Source organism: Bos indicus, chromosome X (genome assembly GCF_029378745.1).
Source record: "Bos indicus isolate NIAB-ARS_2022 breed Sahiwal x Tharparkar chromosome X, NIAB-ARS_B.indTharparkar_mat_pri_1.0, whole genome shotgun sequence".
NCBI lineage: Eukaryota > Metazoa > Chordata > Mammalia > Artiodactyla > Bovidae > Bos > Bos indicus.
This window is the reverse complement of record NC_091789.1, coordinates 82,927,896-82,953,642: the sequence shown is the minus strand read 5'-3', so window position 1 is coordinate 82,953,642 and position 25,747 is coordinate 82,927,896. Positions and strand designations below refer to the sequence as shown.

At 42.0% G+C, this 25,747-nt stretch overlaps 1 long non-coding RNA gene across 4 annotated transcripts in view; it reads right to left on the bottom strand.

The window, feature by feature from the left end:
* LOC109555238 (uncharacterized) overlaps positions 1–25,747 on the bottom strand; it is a 38,018-nt gene that overhangs the window by 9,732 nt on the left and 2,539 nt on the right. For 2 of the 4 annotated variants that reach the window (XR_002180242.2, XR_002180241.2), the window contains exons 2-4: positions 5,011–5,100; positions 3,399–3,535; positions 1,730–1,939 (exon numbers count right to left, since the gene is read on the bottom strand). This is a non-coding gene — a long non-coding RNA (uncharacterized lncRNA). Of the gene's footprint in view, positions 1–1,729; positions 1,940–3,398; positions 3,536–5,010; positions 5,101–6,503; positions 25,401–25,747 lie in introns of those variants that run through there. The other 2 variants (XR_002180243.2, XR_002180240.2) reach the window with 2 other exon arrangements.

Here is a 25,747-nt window from a genome sequence, read left to right as displayed (position 1 = left end):
CTCTTAAGAAACCTGTATGCAGGTCAGGAAACAACAGCTAGAACTGGACATGAAACAGCAGACTGGTTCCAAATAGGAAAAGGAGTACGTCAAGGCTGTATATTGTCACCCTGTTTATTTAACTTATATGCAGAGAGACACTGGGTTAGATGAAGCACAAGTTGGAATCAAGATTGCCAGGAGAAATATCAATAACCTCAGATATGCAGATGCTCACCACCCTTATGGCAGAAAGTGAAGAACTAAAGAGCCTCTTGATGAAAGTGAAAGAGGAGAGTGAAAAAGTTGGCTTAAAGCTCAACATTCAGAAAACTAAGATCATGGTTCCATCACTTCATGGCAGATAGATGGGGAAACAATGGAAACAGTGGCTGACTTTATTTTTCTGGGCTCCAAAATCACTGCAGCTGGTGACTGCAGCCATGAAGTTAAAAGACACTTACTCCTTGGAAGGAAAGTTATATTTCCTACTTAGACAGCATATTAAAAAGTAGAGACATTACTTTGTCAATAAAGGTGCCTCTAGTCAAGGCTATGGTTTTTCCAGTAGTCAGGTATGGATGTGAGAGTTAGACTACAGAGAAAGCTGAGCACCAAAGAATTGATCCTTTTGAACTGTGGTGTTGGATAAGACTCTTGAGAGTCCCTTGGACTGCAAGGAGATCCAACCAGTCCATCCTAAAGGAAATCAGTCCTGGGTGTTCATTGGAAAGACTGATGTTGAAGCTGAAACTCCAATACTTAGGCCACCTGATGCAAAGAGCTGACTCATTTGAAAAGACCCTGATGTTGGGAAAGATTGAAGGCAGGAGGAGAAGGGGATGACAGAGGATGAGATGCTTAAATGGCATCACCGACTCAATGGACATGAGTTTCGGTAAACTCTGGGAGTTGGTGATGGACAGGGAGGCCTGGCGTGCTGCAGTTTATGGGGTCGCAAAGAGTCAGACATGACTGAGCGACTGAAGTGAACTGAATAACACTTGGTGAGGCACTGGAAACATCATCCATCACAGCCTTATTCCTTTAATTGGATAGTAATCTTTACAAAGCCTATACAATCAGGACTTTCTGCACTGAACAGTTACCTCTACCTCTCAACCTGTATCCCCCTAATCATCCTCTCTCATCACTGACCTAAAGTACACAGTGTGCTAGTTCTTTAGATGCAGTCTGATGATAGACAACTTTGTGCCTCCCATTCATAGTTGTGAAGCTTCTGTCAATTAGCAGGCAGAGCATAAAAAGATAAATCTCTATTTTATCTTCTCAAACAGCTTGTTTTTTGTTTTGTCCCACAGCTTTCCCAAGGCATCTTGAAGTATGTAAATGATTGGCAAAATTCTCCAATAAGGCCTCAAGGGAGACTTTAGGAATCAGAGGGTCCAGAATGATGATTGGCCCATGATCAGTGTCACAGATGTGTCAGTCATCATCCATGTTCTCCTAAAACTTAGCTGTAAGCCTCTACCACATACTTCAGTCCCATCCTAAACACCCTAACTAATGCAGCCTGCTATTTTCTTCACATCATCATTTTAACCCATGTCACACTCAGTTACTTCCCAGGGTAATTAGGAGGCAGTTTTTTTTTTTTTCTTTTCTTTTTACCAAAGCAGATATAGATGATAATGACTAAAACAATCTAAATGGAAAGCTAAGTGCAATGTATACTGAAAAACAAGAAATTAAAGACTAATTATTATGCTTTTAGGGACAGTTTACCCACCTCTGGATGTGTGGTGGTTGTCTTGAGGCTTCACCTTCTTAACTGGGCCCAGGAAAGAATCTTGGTATAACCTCCTGGCCTAGAGTTGTTGCTCAGTGGTAGTGAATCTTTCCCCTGGAGGATCCTCATGCCCCATCTCCACCTAGGAATCGTCAAAGGGAATGGGTCACTAACACTGTAAAGCAACAGGCCTATTCTTTTGAGGTAGATCTGGAAAAGAGATAAAAGAAAAATAAATTATTGAAATTCAGTACACTGGGAAAGTCTGTCCCAATGAGTAACTAGGGGTTAAATTGAACCATGTCTACCCTTTTCTTCAGATTAAGGACTGGAGATTTAGAACTGTGTAGAGCTTTATATTCTATTAATAGCTACCAGCTTGCTGCTGCTGCTAAGTCGCTTCAGTAGTGTCCAACTCTGTGAGACCCCATAGATGGCAGCCCACCAGGCTCCCCCGTCCCTGGGATTCTCCAGGCAAGAACACTGGAGTGGGTGCCATTTCTTTCTCTAATGCATGAAAGTGAAAAGTGAAAGTGAAGTCGCTCAGTCGTGTCCAACTCCTAGCGACCCCATGGACTGCAGCCCACCAGGCTCCTCCATCCATGGGATTTCCCAGGCAAGAATACTGGAGTGGGGTGCCATCACATTCTCCAAGCTACCAGCCTAGCAGCATGCAAATTCCTCTATTCATTCAAGCTGCATTCCCTGTACTTCCCCTCATTTTCTAGAGCAACTTAGAGCTGAATAATTACCCAAATTCCCATATTTTGTTTTAGTCACCAGTCTCTACTGATGAATAATCCTCTAGAGCAGTGGTCCCTAACTTTTTTGGCACCAGGACCAGTTTCATGGAAGACAATTTTCCCATGGACCAGGGTTGGGGAAATGATTTTGGGATGATTCAAGTGCATTACATTTGTTGTGCACTTTATTTCCATTATTATTACATCAGCTCTACCTCAGATCACCAGGCATTAGATCCTGGAGGGTGGGGACCCTGCTTGAGAGCGTGGGTTTTTAATGTCCTTGTGTCCTCAAAAAATACAGGTCAAGAAATTAAGGGATTGAAAATAACAAAAGGAGGAGCTAGCTTTCTCTATCAGGAGAGCCATCAAGCCACTTGAGAAGAATTCCAATGTGGTCTGACCATATGAATTCTGTAAGACGTTGCCTCAGGCTTCTTTTATAAAGTACTATTGTAAGAATTGAGTGATCCATCTCAACAAAAGTACGTCTCTCTCACCTAGTTTTGTAGCACTCCCTTCTTTTATTAATAATTTGTATATTAAGCAGTAAGATGTTGGAGCATTGCCAAGGTAAACAGAATTGTTTTCTCCTCAATCTACATGGTACAGTTCTTGAATAGCTTATATAAATGAGGTACCACCAAAGTACCAGGATATTCAAAAAATCAAGAATGGCTACAGGCACATAAAACCTCAGTTATTATAACAACTAAGCAAATCTATGCAAAAGGAAAAACAAGGATCCAATAATGTAGCTTACACAGGCCCTTGGATCTCTATTATTCTACTCTTATACTCAAAAAGAAAAAATGTATAGAAATTGATGAAAATTGGCTCATGTTCTGTTTTTAAAAGGAGAGCTATAGGAAGTTAAAGCCTTTAAAGCCAAAGACAGAATTCACACAATAAGCTCCTTACATTACCTTTTTCTCCAGGGAAACTGCAAGCCATCCTATTAGATTGGTTGGAGCTTATCCAGATTCTCAAAAGGAAAGACCTGCTGAATATGAAGCTTCTTAAAGTTGCTTGCAGTCCTCAGGTCTGATATGCTTGGAATGTCCTTGAGAAGAAAGAAAGGGCAAGGCTCAATATAATATTCATGGTGAGATTTGACAGAAAACAACAGAATTCTTTACAGCAATTATCCTTCAATTAAAAAAAACAATTTTTTTTAAATGCTGAGAAAACCTCAACAATAAAAAAAAAAAAGAAAGAAAAACCACTAAGAAGCATTAACCTGAAACATTAGATATAGGTATCTCCTGTCTCTCATCTCTAGCTTGTTGTCTCCCTAAGGTCCTGTAATGGTCAGCACTGGCAGTATCACAGAAGAACCAAGCAAGTATAGAAAAAAGAGCTAAATTAAAGTATGAGTCAAACCAACAGCCACTTTAAGGGCTGTCTAAGTTTGTGGCCTAAAGGTGCTAAAAATACTTCAAGATGCAAAGCAGCAGAGGAATTGCTACTGCTGCCTGGAAGTACAATTGCCTTGATCATTTTTAATAATTGGTTACCTGCCCTTACTCTAGGATAGGAGGTCACTGAAGAAGGTCTAAGTCAGGTTTGCAATCTTGAAAGTATTTTTTATGTTATGGTATAGTGTGGAAAGAACCAGGTATGGCTTCCAGATCCCTGATCAAGAATTACCACATTATAAGGATCTTTATGTCAACATCAAACAAATCCTAGACACTTACTCCTTGGAAGGAAAGTTACGACCAACCTAGACAGCATATTAAAAAGCAGAGACATTACTTTGCTGACAAAGGTCCGTCTAGTCAAGGCTATGGTTTTTCCAGTAGTCAGGTATGGATGTGAGAGTTGGACTATAAAGAAAGCTGAGCACTGAAGAATTGATGCTTTTGAACTGTGGTGTTGGAGAAGACTCTTGAGAGTCCCTTGGACTGCAAGGAGATTCAACCAGTCCATCCTAAAGGAGATCAGTCCGGGGAGTTCATTGGAAGGACTGATGTTGAAGCTGAAACTCCAATACTTTGGCCATCTGATGTGAAGAGCTGACTCATTGGAAAAGACCCTGATGCTGGGAAAGATTGAGGGCATGAGAAGAAGGGGTTGACAGAGGATGAGATGGTTGGATGGCATCACCAACTCAATGGACATGAGTTTGGGTAGGCTCCGGGAGTTGGTGATGGACAGGGAGGCCTGGCGTGCTGCGGTTCATGGGGTCGCAAAAAGTCGGACACGACTGAGCGACTGAACTGAACTGATCACTTTGCTTAGTAACAGTGTTTTCCCCCACTCTTCTTCCTCTATGAACCACAGAATTTCCCCCAAATTTTATGATACTCATCAAATTGCCCAACACCATAATAATTTGTTCACTTCTGTATCCACCATGAGATAGCAGATTCCTGGACAGGAATTCTGTCTTTGATTTTACTATTTATTCCAGTGTCTGGTCTACTGAAGGATTACCTTGAGTTTGAAGATGCCAACATTCCCAGAGCATCCCTTTCTACAAGTGCTAGAGATTTTATTTCAAGCAATGAACTGAAATACAACTCCAAGATTCACCTTTGGATGCTGTCCAGTGCAGGCTTCACTCCACCTAAACTTGATCCATCCTTCCTCTTGAGTGGGGGGGAACCAGCTCAGAATTCATCCCTTTAAGACAAATTCCAATAAATAGTTATAGCTGTATATTAACATCAAATGATAACTCGATTAACTACAATAAATGATCTCATAAGCACAGACCAGTGTTTCTCAAATTGGGGTGATAAGAACCCTGGGGGTTTGTGGATATATTTTCACGATCTCCAAGTTCTATATAAATTATTTAAAATGTTATATAAAATATTATATTTTTGACAAAGCTATTTTGAAATTGGAAACCATGTTTACATTTCAAATAACTTAAGTCAGTGTTACTCAAAACATTTACTCTTTAGGATCTCAAAAAACTTGTTTCTTTAAAAGGTGCTGCATCCTGACAAATTACTTCAGTTTGAGAAACAAGAAGGCTCAGGACTATTCATATATTACCTCCAGTCAGTCAGACAAATATCTTTAGGCACTGGCTGGGGGAAACAAGCTGTGAGGAAATACGGATATTAATTAAAATGGGCAGTGAGAGAAGCCCAGCTCATTAATATAATTCTTCTTGCTCTTGCTGGGATACATGAACATGAACAAAAAAAAGTTTTTAAATTTGATGTTAATATTTTTTCAGTTGGATCTTTGTTCTTTTTATACCAGAGAGGCTAATCTTTTTAGCTCACAAAAGTATTTGTTGAAAAAAGTGAAAGGGAAGAGGGGAAGGTCATGGTCTTATAAAACATATTTCTCTATTGCCCTCTTGCCAAACAGGATCCACAAATATCTCAGACTAAAAAGACACTGCTACTCTCATCTGTTCTTGGGCAGGACAGAATAAAAAGCGTACAAAGTTCTAACATATCAGATTTATACTCCCAATCCCTAGAGCCTGAAAAACTCAAGCTTAAAACAATCAACAATTTGCCAGCCTGGATATAGCCAAACACAATGGCCAGGGGTTATTTCTAATCACTTTCCGTGCATTCAAAAAAGGTAAAAACCAAATGACATTAAAATAAACATTATACTACCCAGGTGGCTGTAATAGTAATCATGTCCTGGACCAAAGACGAAAGTTAGCCCACCTCCTTAAGTTCACCCTATCAACTTCACACCCTTGTGTGCTCATTTTTTAAAACTCTATAACATAATTCACACAAGACAGTACTTGATTATTATGTTCTACAGTTATTTCAAGTGTGCTTATATTAGTTTTTTTAACAATATAACCATATTGGGGATGAGATTATATAGGACTACAGCATTTCTATCCCTCACTTCAATATAGCCTAGCATAGGGCCAGATACACAATATTAATTTTGTAATTTTATTAACTCATATGGTGATATATAAATTACAGATGAGGTAGAAACATGGAAGGACCCTCCAATTTTTGTGTGGGTAGCATCTAAGAGAAAGAAAATGGAACAGGGAAAAGATTACTTAATAGCTACAAAGTAGTACTTACAGTATTCTAAAGAGCCAGAGACTCTTCTTACAGCTGTCCAAGGAGCTAGTAGTGCAAACTGCACCCTGAGCTGGGCCGATCTTTTGACATCCTTCTCAGACAACAGTATCCTTTTTCAGTGATTACAAAGAACTGCTGTGGTGATAATTAGTTACTTGCTTCAGCAGTTCCATATTAAATACTTCTCTGCCAAACACCTTGTACACTAGAGACTGAGATATTATTCATTTGTATTCATTTTCACTGTTGAAATTTATATCCAAAAGACTGATTAGACCTTGGCTTATTTTTCTTTTCATATAAAATGGGGAAACTGGTTCCATCGTTTCTAAGTCCTCACTTGAGTGTGGTGCTTTAGGTAACTTTAAAATAGCAGAATTAAACAGGGTACGTAAAATGTAATAGATTAATCAAACAAAGTGATCTATGGTTTTCAAAAGCACCTCAGCATGTTCTCTCATTTTATCCTTTTACAGCAATCTTCTTGAAATAAGTACGGACTAGTTGGAGCTCCAGATGAAGAAATTTAACGATTAGGAAGTTTAGATAGTTTTTCCTAGAAGTGAATACTGGTAAAGCTCAAACAAGGAGTGGTTTGAAAATGGTGGTAGAGCCCAAAGATACTGGTCTTAAGAGTTCCACTCTAGAACCCCTTTGGTAATATACTAAAATATCAAAGTCACAGTGGTCTATCCACAGACTCACCACCCTTAGTAAAATGAGAGACACTGGTCATCAGGTACATGATATAAATGGGTTTACCAATTTCAAAATTTCAATGACCAGGTTATCAATTCCACCCTGCAATCCAGATGTCTTTCTTAAAAAATAAAAAAAATAAAAAATAAATAAACTTTTTGGTTGTATCCTGGCAATTGGCACTATACAATGGCAATATACAAGAGGAAAGGAGAGACATAGCCAGGCAATCTGCTTTGAAAGGAAGAATGCACAGATAGTGCTAACCTTCCTTCTTGGGAAGTCAATTTTCAAATGATTATTTATAATGAAAACCCCAAATAAAGGGTAGCAATCCAGTTCCTTTGGGTCTGACTTGCCTTGAGCATTTTGCCTAGTAAAGCACTAACAGAGGGGATCAGGAACGGTTCTGTTCCCAGAATATGACAATAATCAGAACTGGGATCATTAACAAATGCAGGAAAAGGAGTAAGGTCCAGTCACCTAGTTCTGGCCTGCTTTTGGTAGTCCATACTGCACAAATATAACATCAAAATGGTAGGGAGATCTTGGGCTGATGGGCTTAAAAATGGGACAATCAGTACTGTGTTAACAACACAGAAGGGGCTGTGGGTGGTCAGCACTATTCAGAAGTAATGCAAAGAAGGAAGTGGAAGAGTCCGTGATGGGTGGGACCAAGGAAAGTGCAACAGGGAATTATAGAAATTCAAAGTGGGCAGAACAATGACATCTGGGACTGTTAACATTGTAAATTCAAGAGAAAAGAGTTTTGCTCAGTCAACATTTCCCGGCAACAATGCAAAAGGGGCAGGGCAGGGGTGGGAGGGGTGAGGGAGCATAATCCTATCTGGATAGATGGACACCTGGAATTGTGAACATTAAAAATCCATAAGAAGGGTCCAAGGGCAGGCAAGGGGTTTGTAGAGGGAAGATAAGGGCAAGGCCATGATTACTTGGAATTTGATACACTGGAGCCAACGCAAAAGGAGTGGGAATGTGGGTCGCCCTTTGATGGACAAGTTCACAGCACAGTGCAGTGTTTATAGTTTAATATACCATGAGAATTTGGAGCTGGGAGTGCTTGCCTAACAAGACCAGGGAGGAAAAACCCATTGCCAACTGCCATTGTGCTCATCAGCAGTCCCAGTGAAAGTTTTGTGTCATCAGCAGCCCATGCAGTAATGCAAAGGGGGTATGAGGGAATGATGTCCTACTCTAATAGAAGGGTGTATAGGTAACTGCAAATATTCACACCCAGAGTCAAAAAAAGAAGCCTTAAGTCAGCAGTCATGATCCATAGTGAGGGTACAGGGATCCTACCTAAAGATCATACGTTTGATATATTATTGGTGCATATTAATTGTCCAAGAGCTGAGGTCATGATAGCTGGCTGAGGGAGTATTACCAAAGTACACTGATAAAGACAAGAATTTCTATTACGTATATAACAGTAAGGGATCTTGGCGGGGAAACAGTATCCCCTGCACTATTACAAAGGAGATACAATAGTCCTAGAAGTAATAGGGTTATGGGAAAGTGCAACTCTGCACATTAATTGTCCAAATGGAAAGGTCTTAGCAATGGGCAAACTTACGGAAGGCATAGGAAGTGAGGGGGAGGGTCCTTGTCTAGTGCACAAGAATGCACATCCACAAGCTAAGGAAAGGGAGGGCAACAGGATAAGACGAACTAAGTTGCAATTATGTAAATTAATGTTGAAGGGACATGGTGTGGTCAATTAAAATCATATACCTTGTATAAATATAAGAATCTTAAAGGGAGTATGAAGCCCCTATAATGTAATTGTCATTACACATATTTGAGAAAGGGGCCTTAAGTGGGCAGTACCCCATGCAGTAAAGCAAAGAGGATGAAAAGAGTCAGGGAGACAAGTTAACTCAGAAGACCATAGACAATTGTAATTACACATAGTCACAGTCCCATAACAAGGGCTTTAAGGTGGTAAGTTAACCTGTGCTTCAATAAGTGAAAGGGCCCTGATTTAAAAAGCACAGCTGTGGACAACTGAGAATGTGTACAAGACAACTAAGATTGTGCACATTAACGGCAATAGTGTGTAAGATCTTGAATAGTAGGCATCTCCTGCTAAAATGTAAATAGAATGGGGAGGGTCCTTACCTGAGGTACAGGTACAGGAGCAAATGTGAGTACATACATTAACAGTCCAAGACAGTAAATCCTAGCTAGTCAGAAGCCCCTGCCGTAATGTAAATGGGGCAAGGATAGGGGATCCTAGTCTAACATAAGGGAGCATGGACTATTGAAATTATGCACATTTAAACTGTACAGAAGCAGCAGCCAGTTGATTAGGACCCCTGATGCAAAGAAGGTGGAATGGGATGGGTTCCTAGTGTAATTCTGCACATTAACTGCCCAAAATAAAAACTAGTCAGTAGTCCCTGTTTTAATACTAAAAATTCAATATATTAGTTTGTCATGAGGGCACATGCACATTGAGTCCCAAGAGAAAGAGTTTGGGTCACTAACATCCCCTGATATAATGCAAAAAGGGAGGGATATTAATTTAAAGAGAAGGGCCTTAAACACTGGAATTTTGCATGTAAATACTCCCAGAGAAAAAGTAATGGAGGTAATTAATATATATTTTTATAAAACAGAATACAAGGGACCGAAGTGAAAGAATATATTCATGGTGAATTGTCACGGTTCACTTTATTCTAGTACAAAGGTCTTGAGTAAAGGACATCCATCACTGAATACAAGGGAAATAAGTGGAGTCTTTATACACTGCAGAGGAAGAGGAACAAATGCAACTGCACATTAAAAAGCACAAAAAGAGGGGCCTTAGTGTTCAGGACCCTAAGGTGTAATGTGAGAGGATAAGATGCACCACAATAGTCAGTACCTTCTGTGGTAAGCAAAGGAAGTAGAGAGGGAATGCAAACTAGGCTAACAGAAGGGACCATGGCTACAGTTAAGCACCCTTCCATGTAACGCAAAGGAAGTGGAAGTAGGAGGGAACAGGATCCTAGATATCAGAAGGGAACACAGCAGCAATTATCACCTTGACAGTCCCAAATGCCTTCACAGATAATGTAAAGGAAGTCCTGGGATCCTAAACTAACAAAAGGGACCACATCTGCATTTAGACACATTCACAGGTTCCAAGTACCTTCTGTGGTAATATAAACAAAATTGTGGAGAGCATGGACTCCAGACTAAGAGAAGGGACCACAGTTGCAATTAAGCAGTTCTACAGTCCCAGTATACTCCCAGGTAATGTTAAGAGTTAGAGCGCATGGGATCCTAGGTTAACAAAATGGACCACAGTCGCATTTAAGCACCTTTCTGTCCCAAATACCAACAAGTAACACAAGTGAGTAGAGAGGGGTGAGATTCTAGGACTGTAGCTGCATTTAAGCACATTAACAGTCCCTTGTACCCTCTTTTATAATGCAAATTAAGTAGAAGAGCATGGGAATCTAGACCAATGAACGAAATTGGATAAGCAAGTACAGTCCCATTAACAGTCCCAAGTACCCCCTGCAGTGATAAAAAGGCAGTTAGGTGGGAAAGGACTTTGAATTTAACATAAGGGACTTCACCTGCATTTAAACACATTGAGATTCCCTGGTGGCTCAGATGGTCAAGAGTCTGCCTGTAATGCAGGAGACCGGGTTTGATCCCTGAGTCAGGAAGATCCCCTGGAGAAGGAAATGGCAACCAAGTCCAGTACTCTTGCCTGGAAAACCCCATGGACGGAGGAGCCTGGCCAACTACAGTCCATGGGTCGCAAAGAGTCGGACACAACTGAGCGACTTCACTTTCAAACACAATGAAAGTCCCTTATCGCCTCTAAGATGATGTAAATGGAGTCAGGTGGGAATGGGATCCCAGGTTAATCTAAGGGCCTGTAGCTGCATTTAAGCAAGTTAACAGTCCCTTGTACCCTCTTTTATAATGCAAATTGAGTAGGAGGGCATGGGAATCTAGATCAACAGATGAGACTGTATAGGCAAGTAAAGGCATTAACAGTCCTTAAGTACCCTCTGCAGTCATGAAAAGGAAGTTAGGTGGGAATAGGATCCTAGGTTAACATAAGGGACTACAGCTGCATTTAAGCACATTAAAAGTCCCTTGTACAGTCATGGTAATGTAAATCTAGTAGGAGAGAATGAGATCCTAGACTAAGAGAGACTGTAAATGCAATAAAGCTCACTATCAGTCTCAATTACCATCTGCAGTCCTGAAAAAGGGAGTTATGCAGGAATGGATTTCGATGTTAAGGCACTACACCTGCATTTAAACACATTAACAGTCCCTTGTAGCCTCTCTGACAAGTGAGTTAGGTGGGGATGGGATCCTAGGTAACATAAAGGACTGCAAGCAGCACTTAAGCACATTAGCAGTCCCTTGTATCCCCTTCGGTAATGTAGAGGGAATTAAAGGGGGAGAGGGAATCTTAGACTAAAGCACGGGACTGTAACTGCCTTTATGTACAATAACAGTCCCTTGTACACTTTGGGGTAATGCAAATGGAGTAGGAAGGATGGGGATCTAGACTAAAAGAAGGGACAGTAGTGCAATTAAGCCCATAAAAAGTCCCATGTATACTCTGAAGTAATACAAAGGAAGTTAGGTAGAAATAGGATCCTGATTATCATAAGGGACTATAGTTCCATTTAAGTACATTAACCATCCCTTCTATCCTCTCTGATAATGCAAATCAAGAAGGAAGAGAATGGATCCTAGATGAGATAAAGGAATGTAGCTGCAGTGAATCACATTAACAGTTCCAAGTATCCTCTGCAATCATGCAAAGGGACTTAGTTGGGGGTGGGATCCTAGGTTAACATAAGGGACTGTAATTGCATTTAAAAGCATTAGCAGGCACTTGTACAGTCACTGGTAATGCAAAGGGAGTTAGGTGGGAATAGGATCCTGGGTTTTAAAAAGGAGGGGGAGGGAAAAGAACTGTACGGGCACATTAACAGTCCATAGTATCCTCCGTGGTAATGTAAATCTTTAGGAGATGGGAATCTAAACAAAGGAAAGGAACAATGGTAGTTCATTAACAAGTTCTATGTAGGCTCTGCAGTACTTAAAAGGAAGATATTAATAGTTGGTAATGGGATCCTAGGTTACCATAAGGGATGTAGTGGTATTTAAGGCCATGAACAGCCCCAAGCATCCTCTGCAAGCCTGCAAAGAGCCTTAGCTGAGGATAAGATCCTAGGTTAATATAAGGGACTGTAGCAGCATTTTAGCACATTAACAGTCCATTATACCCTCTTTGGTAATGCAAATCAAGGATGGCCTGGGAATCTAGACTAACAGAAGGAAGGGCAGTGCAAATAAGCCCATTAACAAGTCCATGTAGGCTCTACATTAATGAAAACAGAGTTAGATGGGAATAGGATCTTAGATTAACATAAGAAACTGCTGTTGCATTTAATCATGTTTAACAGTCCCTTGTCGGAGAAGGCAATGGCACCCCACTCCAGTACTCTTGCCTAGAGAATCTCATGGATGGAGGAGCCTGGTGGGCTGCAGTCCATGGGGTCGCTAGGAGTCGGACATGACTGAGCGGCTTAGCAGCAGCAGCAGCAGCAGCAATAGTCCCTTGTACAATTTGTGAAGAAAGCTGAGTGCCTTAGAATTGATGCTCTTGAACTGTGGTGTTGGAGAAGACTCTTGAGAGTCCCTTGGACTGCAAGGAGATCCAACCAGTCCATCCTAAAGGAGATCAGTCCTGGGTGTTCGTTGGAAGGACTGATGCTGAAGCTGAAACTCCAATACTTTGGCCACCTCATGTGAAGAGCTGACTCATTGGAAAAGACCCTGATGCTGGGAGGGATTAGGGGCGGGAGGAGAAGGGGATGACAGAGGATGAGATGGCTGGATGGCATCACCAACTCGATGGACATGAGTTTGAGTGAACTCCAGGAGTTGGTGATGGACAGGGAGGCCTGGCATGCTGTGATTCATGGGGTCGCAAAGAATCAGACACGACTGAGCGTCTCAACTGAACTAAACTGAACTGTACAATTTGTGGTACTGCAAATCGTGTGAGAGGGCATAAGAATGTACAGTAACAGAAGGGAATGCAGCTGCAATATACCTCATTAACAGTCCCAAATACCCTCTGTAGGCAGGAAAGGGAGTTAGGTAGAAATGAGATCTTAGGTTACGTGAGGGACTGTAGGTCCTTTTAAGCATATTAACAGTCCATTGTACTCACTGTGGTAAGGCAAATCAAGTATGAGGGCATGGGAATCGGGACTAACAGAAGGGACTATAGCTCTAATTGAGCCCATGAACTATCCCAAGTACCCTCTACAATCATATCAGGGGGTGAGGTGGGAACAGGATTTTAGATAAATGTAAGATTCTGTAGCTCCATTTAAGCACATTAACAGTTTCTTGTAGCATCTTCAGTAATGCAAATTAAGTAAAAGTAACAAATTTCAAAATAACAGAGGGGACTGTGGCCCATTAACAGTTTCTTGTACAGTCAGTAGTAATACAAATCATGTAGGAGTGGATGGGAATCTAGACTAACAGAAGGAACTGTAACTGTAATAAAGCCCATTAACAGTCCCAAGAACTTTCTGCAGTCATTAAAAGGGAGTTGGGTGGGAATAGGGTCCGAGGTAAACATAAGGGACTATAGTTGCTTTTAAGCACAGTACCAGTCCCTTCTACTTTCTGTGGTAGTGCAAGGGAGTCACTTACTGTTGGGGAATGGGGTCATAGGTAAACATAACAGACTGGATGGATTTAAGCACAGTAACAGTCTCTTGTGCACTCTGGGGTAATGCAAATTGAGTAGGAGAGATGGGATTCTAGACTTAACAAAAAGGACAGCAGTGCATTTAAGCCCATTAACAAGTCCCTGTAGGCTCTGCAATAATGAAAATGGAGTTAGGTGGGAATGGGATCCTAGATTAATATAGAGGACTGTAGCTGGATTTAAGCACATTAACAGTCCCAGTTACTTTATGTGGTAATACAAATCCAGTAAGAACGAAAACGATTCTAGATTAACAAAAGGGACTGTGGCTGCAGTAAAGCTCATTAACAGTTCCAAGTACCCTCTGCAGTCATTAAAAGGGAGTTAGGTGGGCATAGGGTCCTAGGTAACATAAGGGACTGTGGCTGCAGTAAAGCACATTAACAGTCCCTTATACCTTCTTTTATAATGCAAATTAGTCAGAGAGCATGGGAAAGTAGACCAACAGATGAGACTATAGACAGGTAAGTGCATTACCAGTCCCAAATATCCTCTGCACAGTCATGAAAAGGTAGTTAGCTGGGGACAGAATCCTAGATTAACATAAGACTGTAGCTGCTTTTAAGCACATTAACAGTCTATGAACACTCTGTGTTAATGCAAATCATGTAGGAGTGGATGGAAATCTAGACTAACAGAAGGAACTGTTAGGGACTTTTAAGCACAGTATCAGTCCCAAGTAATCTACGGTCATGAAAAGGGAGTTAGGTGGGGGATGGGATCCTAGGTCATTGCTTTTAGGCACATTAACAGTCCCCTTATATCTCCCTTGGTAGTGCAAATTGAGTAGGAGGGCATGGGAATCTCAACTAACAGAAGGGACAGTAGCTCTAATTGAGACCATTAACTATTCCAAGCAACCTCCGAAGTCATGCAACAAGATTTAAATGGGAATGGGATCATAGGTAAACCTAAGAGACTGTAGATACATTAAAGCATGTTAACAGTCTTTACACTCCAGGATAATACAAATCAAGTAGGAGGGATAGGCTTCTAGACTAAGAAGCGACAGCAGTGCAATTAAGCATTTTGACAAGTCCAATATAGGCTCTGGAGAAGGCAATGGCACCCCACTCCAGTACTCTTGCCTGGAAAATCCCATGGGCGGAGGAGCCTTGTAGGCTGCAGTCCATGGGGTCGAGAAGAGTCGGACACGACTGAGCGACTTCATTTCACTTTTCACTTTCATGCATTGGAGAAGGAAATGGCAACCCACTCCAGTGTTCTTGCCTGGAAAATCCCAGGGACGGGGGAGCCTGGTGGGCTGCCATCTATGGGGTTGCACAGAGTCAGACACAACTGAAGTGACAGCAGCAGCAGCAGCATATAGGCTCTGCATTAATGAAAAAGAAGTCAGGTGGGAATGGAATCCTAGGTTAACATAAGGGACTGTAGCTGCATTTAAGCACCATATCAGTCCCTTGTACCCTCTTTCACAATGCAAATTGAGTAGCAGGGCATGGGAATCTAGATCAACAGATGAGACTATATAGGCAGGTAAATGCATTAACAGCCCCAAGTAACCTCTGCAGTCATGAAAAGGGAGTTAGATAGGAATGGGATCCTAGATTAATAGAAAAGACTACAGCTGGATTTAAGCACATTAACAGTTGTAGTTACTTTATGTGGTAAAACAAATCCAGTAAGAATGAAAATGATTCTAGATTAACAAAAGGGACTGTGGCTGCAATAAAGCACATTAACAGTTCCAAGTACCCTCTGCAGTAAAAAAAGGGAGTTAGGTGGGAATAGGGTCCTGGGTAAACAAAAAATTGTAGCTGCTTTTAAACCCAGTACCAGTCCTTTTACCTTCTGTGGTAGTGCAAGGGAGTCAGGTGGGAATGGGGGTATAGGTAAACATAGACTGTGGATGCATTTAAGCACAGTAACAACCTCTTCAAACACTCTGTGATAATGTCAATCCACTAGGAGGGATGGGCTCCTAGAATAATAGAAGGAATGGCAGTGCAATTAAGTACACTGACAAGTCCCGTATAGGCTCTGCAGTAATGAAAAGAGAGTCAGGTGGGAATGAGATCTAGGTTAACTTAAGGGACTATAGCTACATTTAAGCACATAAACAGTCCCTTGTATGCTTTTAAAATGCAGATTTACTAGGAGGGCATGGAAATCTAAACTAACAGGAGACTGTATAGGAAAGAAGTGCATTAACAGTCCCGAACACCTTCTGCAGTGGTAAAAAGGGAATTAAGCAGGAATGGGATCCAAGGTTAATATAAGGGACTGGATCTGCACTTAAGTACACTGAAAGTCCCTGGGAGCCTCTGGGATACTGCAAAGGGAATTAGATGGGAATGGGATCCCACCTTACTAAAAGGGACTGTAGCTGCATTTAAGCACTATAACAGTCCTTTATACCCTCTTTTATGATGTAAATTGAGTAGCACAGCATGGGAATCTAGACCAACAGATGAGACTGTATAAGCAGATAAGTGCAATAACAGTCCCAAGTACCCTCTGAAGTCATGAAAACTAGTTAGATGGAGACAGAATCTTAGGTTAACATAAAGGACTGTAGCTCCATTTAAGCCATTAGCAATCCCAGTTCCTCTATGTAGTAATACAAATCCAGCAAGAAGGAAACTGTTTCTAGATTAACAGAAGGAACTGTGCTGCCGTTAAGCCCATTACTAGTCTCAAGTAACTTCTGCAGCCATTAAAAGGGAGTTGTGTGGGATAGGGTCCTAGGTAAACATAAGGGACTGTAGTTGCTTTTAAGCACAGTACCAGTACCTTTTACTTTCTGTGGTAGTGCAAGGGAGTCACTGACTGTTGGGAATGGGGTCATAGGCAAATAACAGACTGTGGATGCATTTATGCACAGTAACAGGCTCTTGTACAGTCTGGGGTAATGCAAACTGAGTAGGAGAGATGGGATTCTAGACTAACAGAATGGACAGCAGTGTAAGTAAACCTATTAATAAGTCCCTGTAGGCTCTGCAGTAATAAAAAGGGAGTCAGGTGGGAATGGGATCCTAGGTTAACATAAGGGACTGTAGAGGCATTTAAGCACATTAGCAATCCCAGTTACTCTATGTGGCACTACAAATCCAGTAAGAAAGAAATTGACTCTAGGTTAATAGAAGGGACAGTAGCTCCAGTTAAGCCCATCAATAGTCCCAAGTACATTCTGCACTCATTAAAAGGGAGCTGGGTGGGATAGGGTCCTAGGCAAACAGACTGCAGTTGTTTTTAAGCACAGTACCAGTCTCTTCCACTTTCTGTGGTAGTGCAAAGGAGTCACTATTGGGAATGGGGTCATAGGTAAACATAACGGACAGGATGGATTTAAGCACAGTAACAATCTCTTGTACACTCTGGGGAAATTGAGTAGGAGAGATGGGATTCTAGACTTAACAAAAGGACAGCAGTGCATTTAAGCCCATTAACAAGTCCTTGTAGGCTCTTCAGTAATACAAAGGGAGTTAGGTGGGGATGGGATCCTAGATTAATAGAAAGGACTGTAGCTGGATTTAAGCACATTAACAGTCCCAGTTACCTTATGTTGTAATACAAATCCAGTAAGAACGAAAATGATTCTAGATTAACAAAAGGGACTGTGGCTGCAGTAAAGCACATTAACAGTCCCTTATACCCTCTTTCATAATGCAAATTAGTAGGAGATCATGGGAAAGTAGGCCAACAGATGAGACTGTATAGGCAGGTAAGTGCATTACCAGTCCCAAATACCCTCTGCAGTCGTGAAACAGTTAGCTGGGGATAGAATCCTGTGTTAATATAAGAGATTGTAGCTGCTTTTAAGCACATTAACAGTCTATGTATCCAGTGTTAAAGCAAACCATGTAGGAGTGGATGGAAACCTAGACTAATAGAAGGAACTAGCTACTTTTACGGAGAAGGCAATGGCACCCCCACTCCAGTACTCTTCTGGAAAATCCCATGGATGGAGGAGCCTGGTAGGCTGCAGTCCATGGGGTCGCTAAGAGTCAGACATGACTGAGCGACTTTACTTTCACTTTTCACTTTCATGCATTGGAGAAGGAAATGGCAACCCACTCCAGTGTTCTTGCCTGGAGAATCCCAGGGATGGGGGAGCCTGGTGGGCTGCCATCTATAGGGTCGCACAGAGTTGGATACGACTGAAGTGACTTAGCAGCAGCAGCAGCTACTTTTAAACACAGGAACAGTCCCAAGTAATCTGCAGTCATGAAAAGGGAGGTAGGTGGGGGATGGGATCCTAGGACACTGCATTTAGGCACATTAACAGTCCCTTGTATCCCCCTTAGTAATGCAAATAGAGTAGGAGGGCATGGAAATCTCAACAGAAGAGACTGTAGCTCTAATTGAGTCCATTAACTATTTCGAGTAACCTTGCAGTCATGCAATGAACACAGGTAAATGTAAAAGACTGTAAATGCATTTAAGCACGTTAACAGTCTTGGTTACTCTATGTGGTACTACAAATCCAGTAAGAAAGAAACTGACGCTAGGTTAACAGGAGGGACTGAAGCTCCAGTTAAGCCCAAGTACCCTCTCATTAAAACAGAGTTAGGTGGGAATAGAGTCGGTCCCAGGTAAACATAACAGACTGTGGATGCATTTAAGCACAGCAAGTCTCTTGTACACTCTGGGGTAATGCAAATTGACTAGGAGAAATGGGGTTCTAGACTCAATAGAAAGGACAGCAGTGCATTTAAGCCCATTAACAAGTCCTTGTAGGCTCTTCAGTAATACAAAGGGAGTTAGGTGGGGATGGGATCCTAGATTAATAGAAAGGACTGTAGCTAGATTTAAACACATTAACAGTCCCAGTTACCTTATGTGGTAATACAAATCCAATAAGAACGAAAATGATTCTAGATTAACAAAAGGGACTGTGGCTGCAGTAAAGCACATTAACAGTCCCTTATACCCTCTTTCATAATGCAAATTAGTAGGAGATCATGGGAAAGTAGGCCAACAGATGAGACTGTATAGGCAGGTAAGTGCATTACCAGTCCCAAATACCCTCTGCAGTCGTGAAACAGTTAGCTGGGGATAGAATCCTGTGTTAACATAAGAGATTGTAGCTGCTTTTAAGCACATTAACAGTCTATGTATCCAGTGTTAATGCAAACCATGTAGGAGTGGATGGAAACCTAGACTAATAGAAGGAACTAGCTACTTTTACGGAGAAGGCAATGGCACCCCCACTCCAGTACTCTTCTGGAAAATCCCATGGATGGAGGAGCCTGGTAGGCTGCAGTCCATGGGGTCGCTAAGAGTCAGACATGACTGAGCGACTTTACTTTCACTTTTCACTTTCATGCATTGGAGAAGGAAATGGCAACCCACTCCAGTGTTCTTGCCTGGAGAATCCCAGGGATGGGGGAGCCTGGTGGGCTGCCATCTATAGGGTCGCACAGAGTTGGATACGACTGAAGTGACTTAGCAGCAGCAGCAGCTACTTTTAAACACAGGAACAGTCCCAAGTAATCTGCAGTCATGAAAAGGGAGGTAGGTGGGGGATGGGATCCTAGGACACTGCATTTAGGCACATTAACAGTCCCTTGTATCCCCCTTAGTAATGCAAATGGAGTAGGAGGGCATGGAAATCTCAACAGAAGAGACTGTAGCTCTAATTGAGTCCATTAACTATTTCAAGTAACCTCTGCAGTCATGCAATGAACACAGGTAAATGTAAAAGACTGTAAATGCATTTAAGCACGTTAACAGTCTTGGTTACTCTATGTGGTACTACAAATCCAGTAAGAAAGAAACTGACGCTATGTTAACAGGAGGGACTGAAGCTCCAGTTAAGCCCAAGTACCCTCTCATTAAAACAGAGTTAGGTGGGGATAGAGTCGGTCCCAGGTAAACATAACAGACTGTGGATGCATTTAAGCACAGCAAGTCTCTTGTACACTCTGGGGTAATGCAAATTGACTAGGAGAAATGGGGTTCTAGACTCAATAGAAAGGACAGCAGTGCATTTAAGCCCATTAACAAGTCCTTGTAGGCTCTTCAGTAATACAAAGGGAGTTAGGTGGGGATGGGATCCTAGATTAATAGAAAGGAGTGTAGCTAGATTTAAGCACATTAACAGTCCCAGTTACTTTATGTGGTAATACAAATCCAGTAAGAAAGAAAATGATTCTAAATTAACAAAAGGTACTGTGGCTGCAGTAAAGCACATTAACAGCCCATGGCACCCCAGTCCATTACTCTTGCCTGGAAGATACCATGGATGGCAGAGCCTGCTAGGCTGCAGTCCATGAGGTCGCTGAGGGTCGGACACAACTGAGTGACTTCACTTTCACTTTTCACTTTCATGCATTGGAGAAGGAAATGGCAACCCACTCCAGTGTTCTTGCTTGGAGAATCCCAGGGATGGGGGAGCCTGGTGGGCTGCCATCTATGGGGTTGCAGAGTCGGACAGGACTGAAGCGACTTAGCAGCAGCAGCATACCCTCTTTCATAATGCAAATCAGTAGGAGATCATGGGAAAGTAGGCCAACAGATGAGACTGTATAGGCAGGTAAGTGCATTACCAGTCCCAAATACCCTCTGCAGTCGTGAAACAGTTAGCTGGGGACAGAATCCTGTGTTAATATAAGAGATTGTAGCTGCTTTTAAGCACATTAACAGTCTATGTACCCAGTGTTAATGCAAACCATGTAGCAGTGGATGGAAATCTAGACTAATAGAAGGAATTAGCTACTTTTAAGCACAGGAGCAGTCCCAAGTAATCTGCAATCATGAAAAGGGAGGTAGGTGGGGGATGGGATCCTAGGACATTGCATTTAGGCACATTAACAGTCCCTTGCATCCCCCTTGGTAATGTAAATAGAGTAGGAGGGCATGGAAATCTCAACAGAAGAGACTGTAGCTCTAATTGAGTCCATTAACTATTCCAAGTAACCTCTGCAGTCATGCAATGAACACAGGTAAATGTAAAAGACTGTAAATGCATTTAAGCACGTTAACAGTCTTGGTTACTCTATGTGGTACTACAAATCCAGTAAGAAAGAAACTGACGCTAGGTTAACAGGAGGGACTGAAGCTCCAGTTAAGCCCAAGTACTCTCTCATTAAAACAGAGTTAGGTGGGAATAGAGTCGGTCCCAGGTAAACATAACAGACTGTGGATGCATTTAAGCACAGCAAGTCTCTTGTACACTCTGGGGTAATGCAAATTGACTAGGAGAAATGGGGTTCTAGACTCAATAGAAAGGACAGCAGTGCATTTAAGCCCATTAACAAGTCCTTGTAGGCTCTTCAGTAATACAAAGGGAGTTAGGTGGGGATGGGATCCTAGATTAATAGAAAGGACTGTAGCTAGATTTAAACACATTAACAGTCCCAGTTACTTTATGTGGTAATACAAATCCAATAAGAACGAAAATGATTCTAGATTAACAAAAGGGACTGTGGCTGCAGTAAAGCACATTAACAGTCCCTTATACCCTCTTTTATAATGGAAATTAGTAGGAGATCATGGGAAAGTAGGCCAACAGATGAGACTGTATAGGCAGGTAAGTGCATTACCAGTCCCAAATACCCTCTGCAGTCGTGAAACAGTTAGCTGGGGATAGAATCCTGTATTAACATAAGAGATTGTAGCTGCTTTTAAGCACATTAACAGTCTATGTATCCAGTGTTAATGCAAACCATGTAGCAGTGGATGGAAATCTAGACTAATAGAAGGAACTAGCTACTTTTAAGCACAGGAATAGTCCCAAGTAATCTGCAGTCATGAAAAGGGAGGTAGGTGGGGGATGGGATCCTAGGACATTGCATTTAGGCACATTAACAGTCCCTTGCATCCCCCTTGGTAATGCAAATAGAGTAGGAGGGCATGGGAATCTCAACAGAAGAGACTGTAGCTCTAATTGAGTCCATTAACTATTCCAAGTAACCTCTGCAGTCATGCAATGAACATAGGTAAATATAAAAGACTGTAAATGCATTTAAGCACGTTAACAGTCTTGGTTACTCTATGTGGTACTACAAATCCAGTAAGAAAGAAAATGATTCTAAATTAACAAAAGGTACTGTGGCTGCAGTAAAGCACATTAACAGTCCCTTATACCCTCTTTTGGAGAAGGCAATGGCAACCCACTCCAGTACTCTTGCCTGGAAAATCCCATGGACGGAGGAGCCTGGTAGGCTGCAGTCCATGGGGTCGCTACGAGTCGGACACGACTGAGCGACTTCGCTTTGACTTTCATGCATTGGAGAAGGAAATGGCAACCCACTCCAGTGTTTTTGCCTGGAGAATCCCAGGGATGGGGGAGCCTGGTGGGCTGCTGTCTCTGGGATTGCACAGAGTGGGACACGACTGAAGCGACTTAGCAGCATGCCCTGTTTTATAATGCAAATTAGATCATGGGGAAGTAGGCCAACAGATGAGACTGTATAGGCAGGTAAGTGCATTACCAGTTCCAAATACCCTCTGCAGTCGTGAAACAGTTAGCTGGGGACAGAATCCTGTGTTAATATAAGAGATTGTAGCTGCTTTTAAGCACATTAGCAGTCCACTGTGTTAATGCAATCGTGTAGGAATGGATAGAAATCTAGACTAACAGAAGGAACTGTAGTTACTTTTAAGCACAGTAACAGTCCCAAGTAATCTGCAGTCAGGAAAAGGGAGTTGGGTGGGGGGTGGGATCCTAGGTTAAAAAAGGGGGGAGGAGGACTATACTGGCATCTAAGCACATTAACAGTCCTTTGTGTCCTCTTTGGTAATGTAAAGTGAATTAGGAGGGGATGGGGTCCAAGGCTAGTGGTAAAGAACCCACTTGGCAATGCAGATCTAAGAGACGCAGGTTTGATCCCCGGATGGGAAAGATCCCCTGGAGGAGAGCATGGCAACCCACTTCAGTATTCTTGCCTGGAGAATCCTATGGACAGAGGAGACTGGCAGGCTACAGTCCGTGGGGTCACCAGAGTTGGACACAACTGCATGCATGGACTACCCACCAAAGATAAGGGACAGTAGTATAGTTAAATCCATTAACAAGTCCTATGTAGGCTCTGCAGTAATGAAAGGGAGATAGTTGGTGATGGAATCCTAGGTTAACATAAAGGACTGCAGCAGCCTTTAAGCACATTAACAGTCCCTGAACCCTCTGTGGTAATGCAAATTCAGTAAGAAGGGAACTGATTCCGGTTTAACTGAAGTAATGGTAGCTGTAATAAAGCCCATTACAAGCCCATTGTCCCCCTTTTGGTAATGCAAATAAAGCAGGAGGACATGGAAGTCTTTACTGAGGGGACTGTAAGTCTAACAGAGCCTTTTGACAGTCCCAAGTATCCACTGCAGTCTTACAAAGAGATTTAGTTGGGAATGGGATCATAGGTAAACATAGAGACTGCAGATGCATTTAAAAGCGTGTCAACAGTCTCTGGTACACTCTAGAGTAATGCAAACTGAGTAGAGTGATGGAATTCTAGACTAACAAAAGGGACAGTAGTGCAATTAAGCCCACGAATAAGTCTCACATATGCTGTGCATTAATAAAAAGGGAGTTAGGTACTAATGGGATCCTAGGTTAACTTAAAGGACTGTAACTCCACTTAAGCACATTAACAGTCCCTTGTACCCTTTGTGGTAATGCAAATCAAGCAGGAAGGGAACAGATTCTAGACTAACAAAAGGAATTGTAGCTGCAATACAGTTCATTAACAGTCCCAAGTACCCTATGCCGTCATACAGAGTTAGGTGGGGATGGGTTTCTAGGTTAACATTAGGGACTGTAGCTGTATAAGCCCATTATCATTCCTTCGTACTGCCTGTGGTAATGCAAATCATTCAGTAGGGGAATGGATATCATAGGGTCTGGTCTCTACGTACAATCAAGCCCATTAACTGCCCCAAGTATCCTCTGCTGTAATGCAAAGGCAGTTAGTTGGGGATGGGCTTCTAGTTAAAATGAAAGAGTCCCTAGGGATTCCAGTTTTGCAAGTGAACAATTTTAGGAAATGGCCTTAGGTAATTAGCACCCTTTCAGAAGTAAAGATGATGCAGAGTTCCTGATACAAAAGGCTGAGGTGTAATCAATTAGGTTTGTGCACATAAACTGTTCTAGTTCAGACTTCTTAAGTAGTAAGGGTGCCCTGATGGAAGACAAAGTGAGCCAGTGTGACTAGTTTACAGGACATGGACAAAAGCAATTATGGACGTTATAAATTCAAGAGGAGGGCCCTTGAGAGTTCAACCCACGTAGCTTGCAAATAGGATACCAATGGCCCATTAAAACGGACAGGACTCTGGACAACTGCAACTATGCAAACTAACTGTCCAAGAGCTGAGTTCTTGAATAATCTGCACGACCCAGCAATATTCCACCAAGTGTGGGGTTTCATTTTTTATTGCATGGGACCATGGATATATGCAATTATGCACATCAATTTTTTAATAAGAGAAGGGACTTTGGGTAATCAGAACTCCTCAGAAGAAATGGGATCGAGATAAGAGATATCCTAGACTAATCGGTAGGATCATGGGAAATGAGAATTTTACATATTAATCCAAGGTGGCAGGTAGTCCGCACTACCTAGGGGCATCGAAAAGAGTATGGGCGGATCTTACCTGTTAAGCTGGACCATGATCAACAACAACTGAATCTATTAATATTCCAGAGTAAGTGACTTTTAAGATGAGCACTTCTGCTACAGTGCAAAGAAAGGACTTGTGTAATAAACAATTGGGATTCTACACATTAATAATTCAAGGAACATGGTCTCAGGTAGTCAGCAATGCCTAAGAGCAATGTAAATAGGATGGAGGATCATTGGTTAATGGGGAAAACAAAAATTACAATTTGGTACTTTAATTGTCCAAGAACAGGACTCCCCAGAAGCAGGGCAAAATTTGTAGGATGCCTTTGTTTAATGGACAAAGCTATGACAACTGGGACTGAGCACATTAACCAAAAAAATTGGGTTTTCTGTGCCCTTTGCTGAATGCAAGAGGGTTTTGGACTGGAATCTAATCCAATAGGCAGGGTTATGGACAATTACAACTTCACTCAATACAAAGAGTTTAGGTGGTCAGCTCAGTAAATATGCACTGTCCAGAAAACTAGGATTGTGAGTACTGCAGCAATGACAGAGGAATGGTTTCTCCCTTATTGACAGGGGATTGAGAAGATTATGAGTAACTAGACTTATGGGCAATAATTGTCTGATATGAAGCTCTCAGTTAATTAACGTTTCTTAACATTAATGCAAAGGGTGAATGGATTCTTTTTTCTAACATGGACCAAGGGACAAATGGGATTCTGTACATTAACTGAAAATGGTGACTTGGATAGCCAGCACTCAAGATCAGGAATGCTAGAGGTAGACAGCGTATCCCAGTCTAATGGATGAGCAATGGACAACTTATTTTTTTCACTGAATTAACAAAAATTGCACTGGCTTTAAGCAGAAACAGGACTGAGTCTGGGCTGGGGCTGGGCTGGGGCTGGGGCTGGGGCTGGGGCTGGGGCTGGGGCTGGGGCAGGGGCAGGGACTGGGGCTGGGATTGGGGCAGGGGCTGGGCTGGGGCTGGGGCTGGGGCTGGGGCTGGGGCTGGGGCTGGGGCAGGGGCTGAGGCCAGAAAGGGGATTGCTGGGAACAGGGTTGCAGAGGAGCTAGGGGCTGTGGAGGCAGGGGACCACAGAAAATTGAAATTATGAACAATAATTCTCCAATATAATACATTCTAATAGAAGAAGCAAATTCACAGCAACTGGTTTCCTGCAGGTTGTTGGATCATTAGTCAATGAGTGCAGCATTAAGAGTAGGGACAAAGCAAGGCCTGA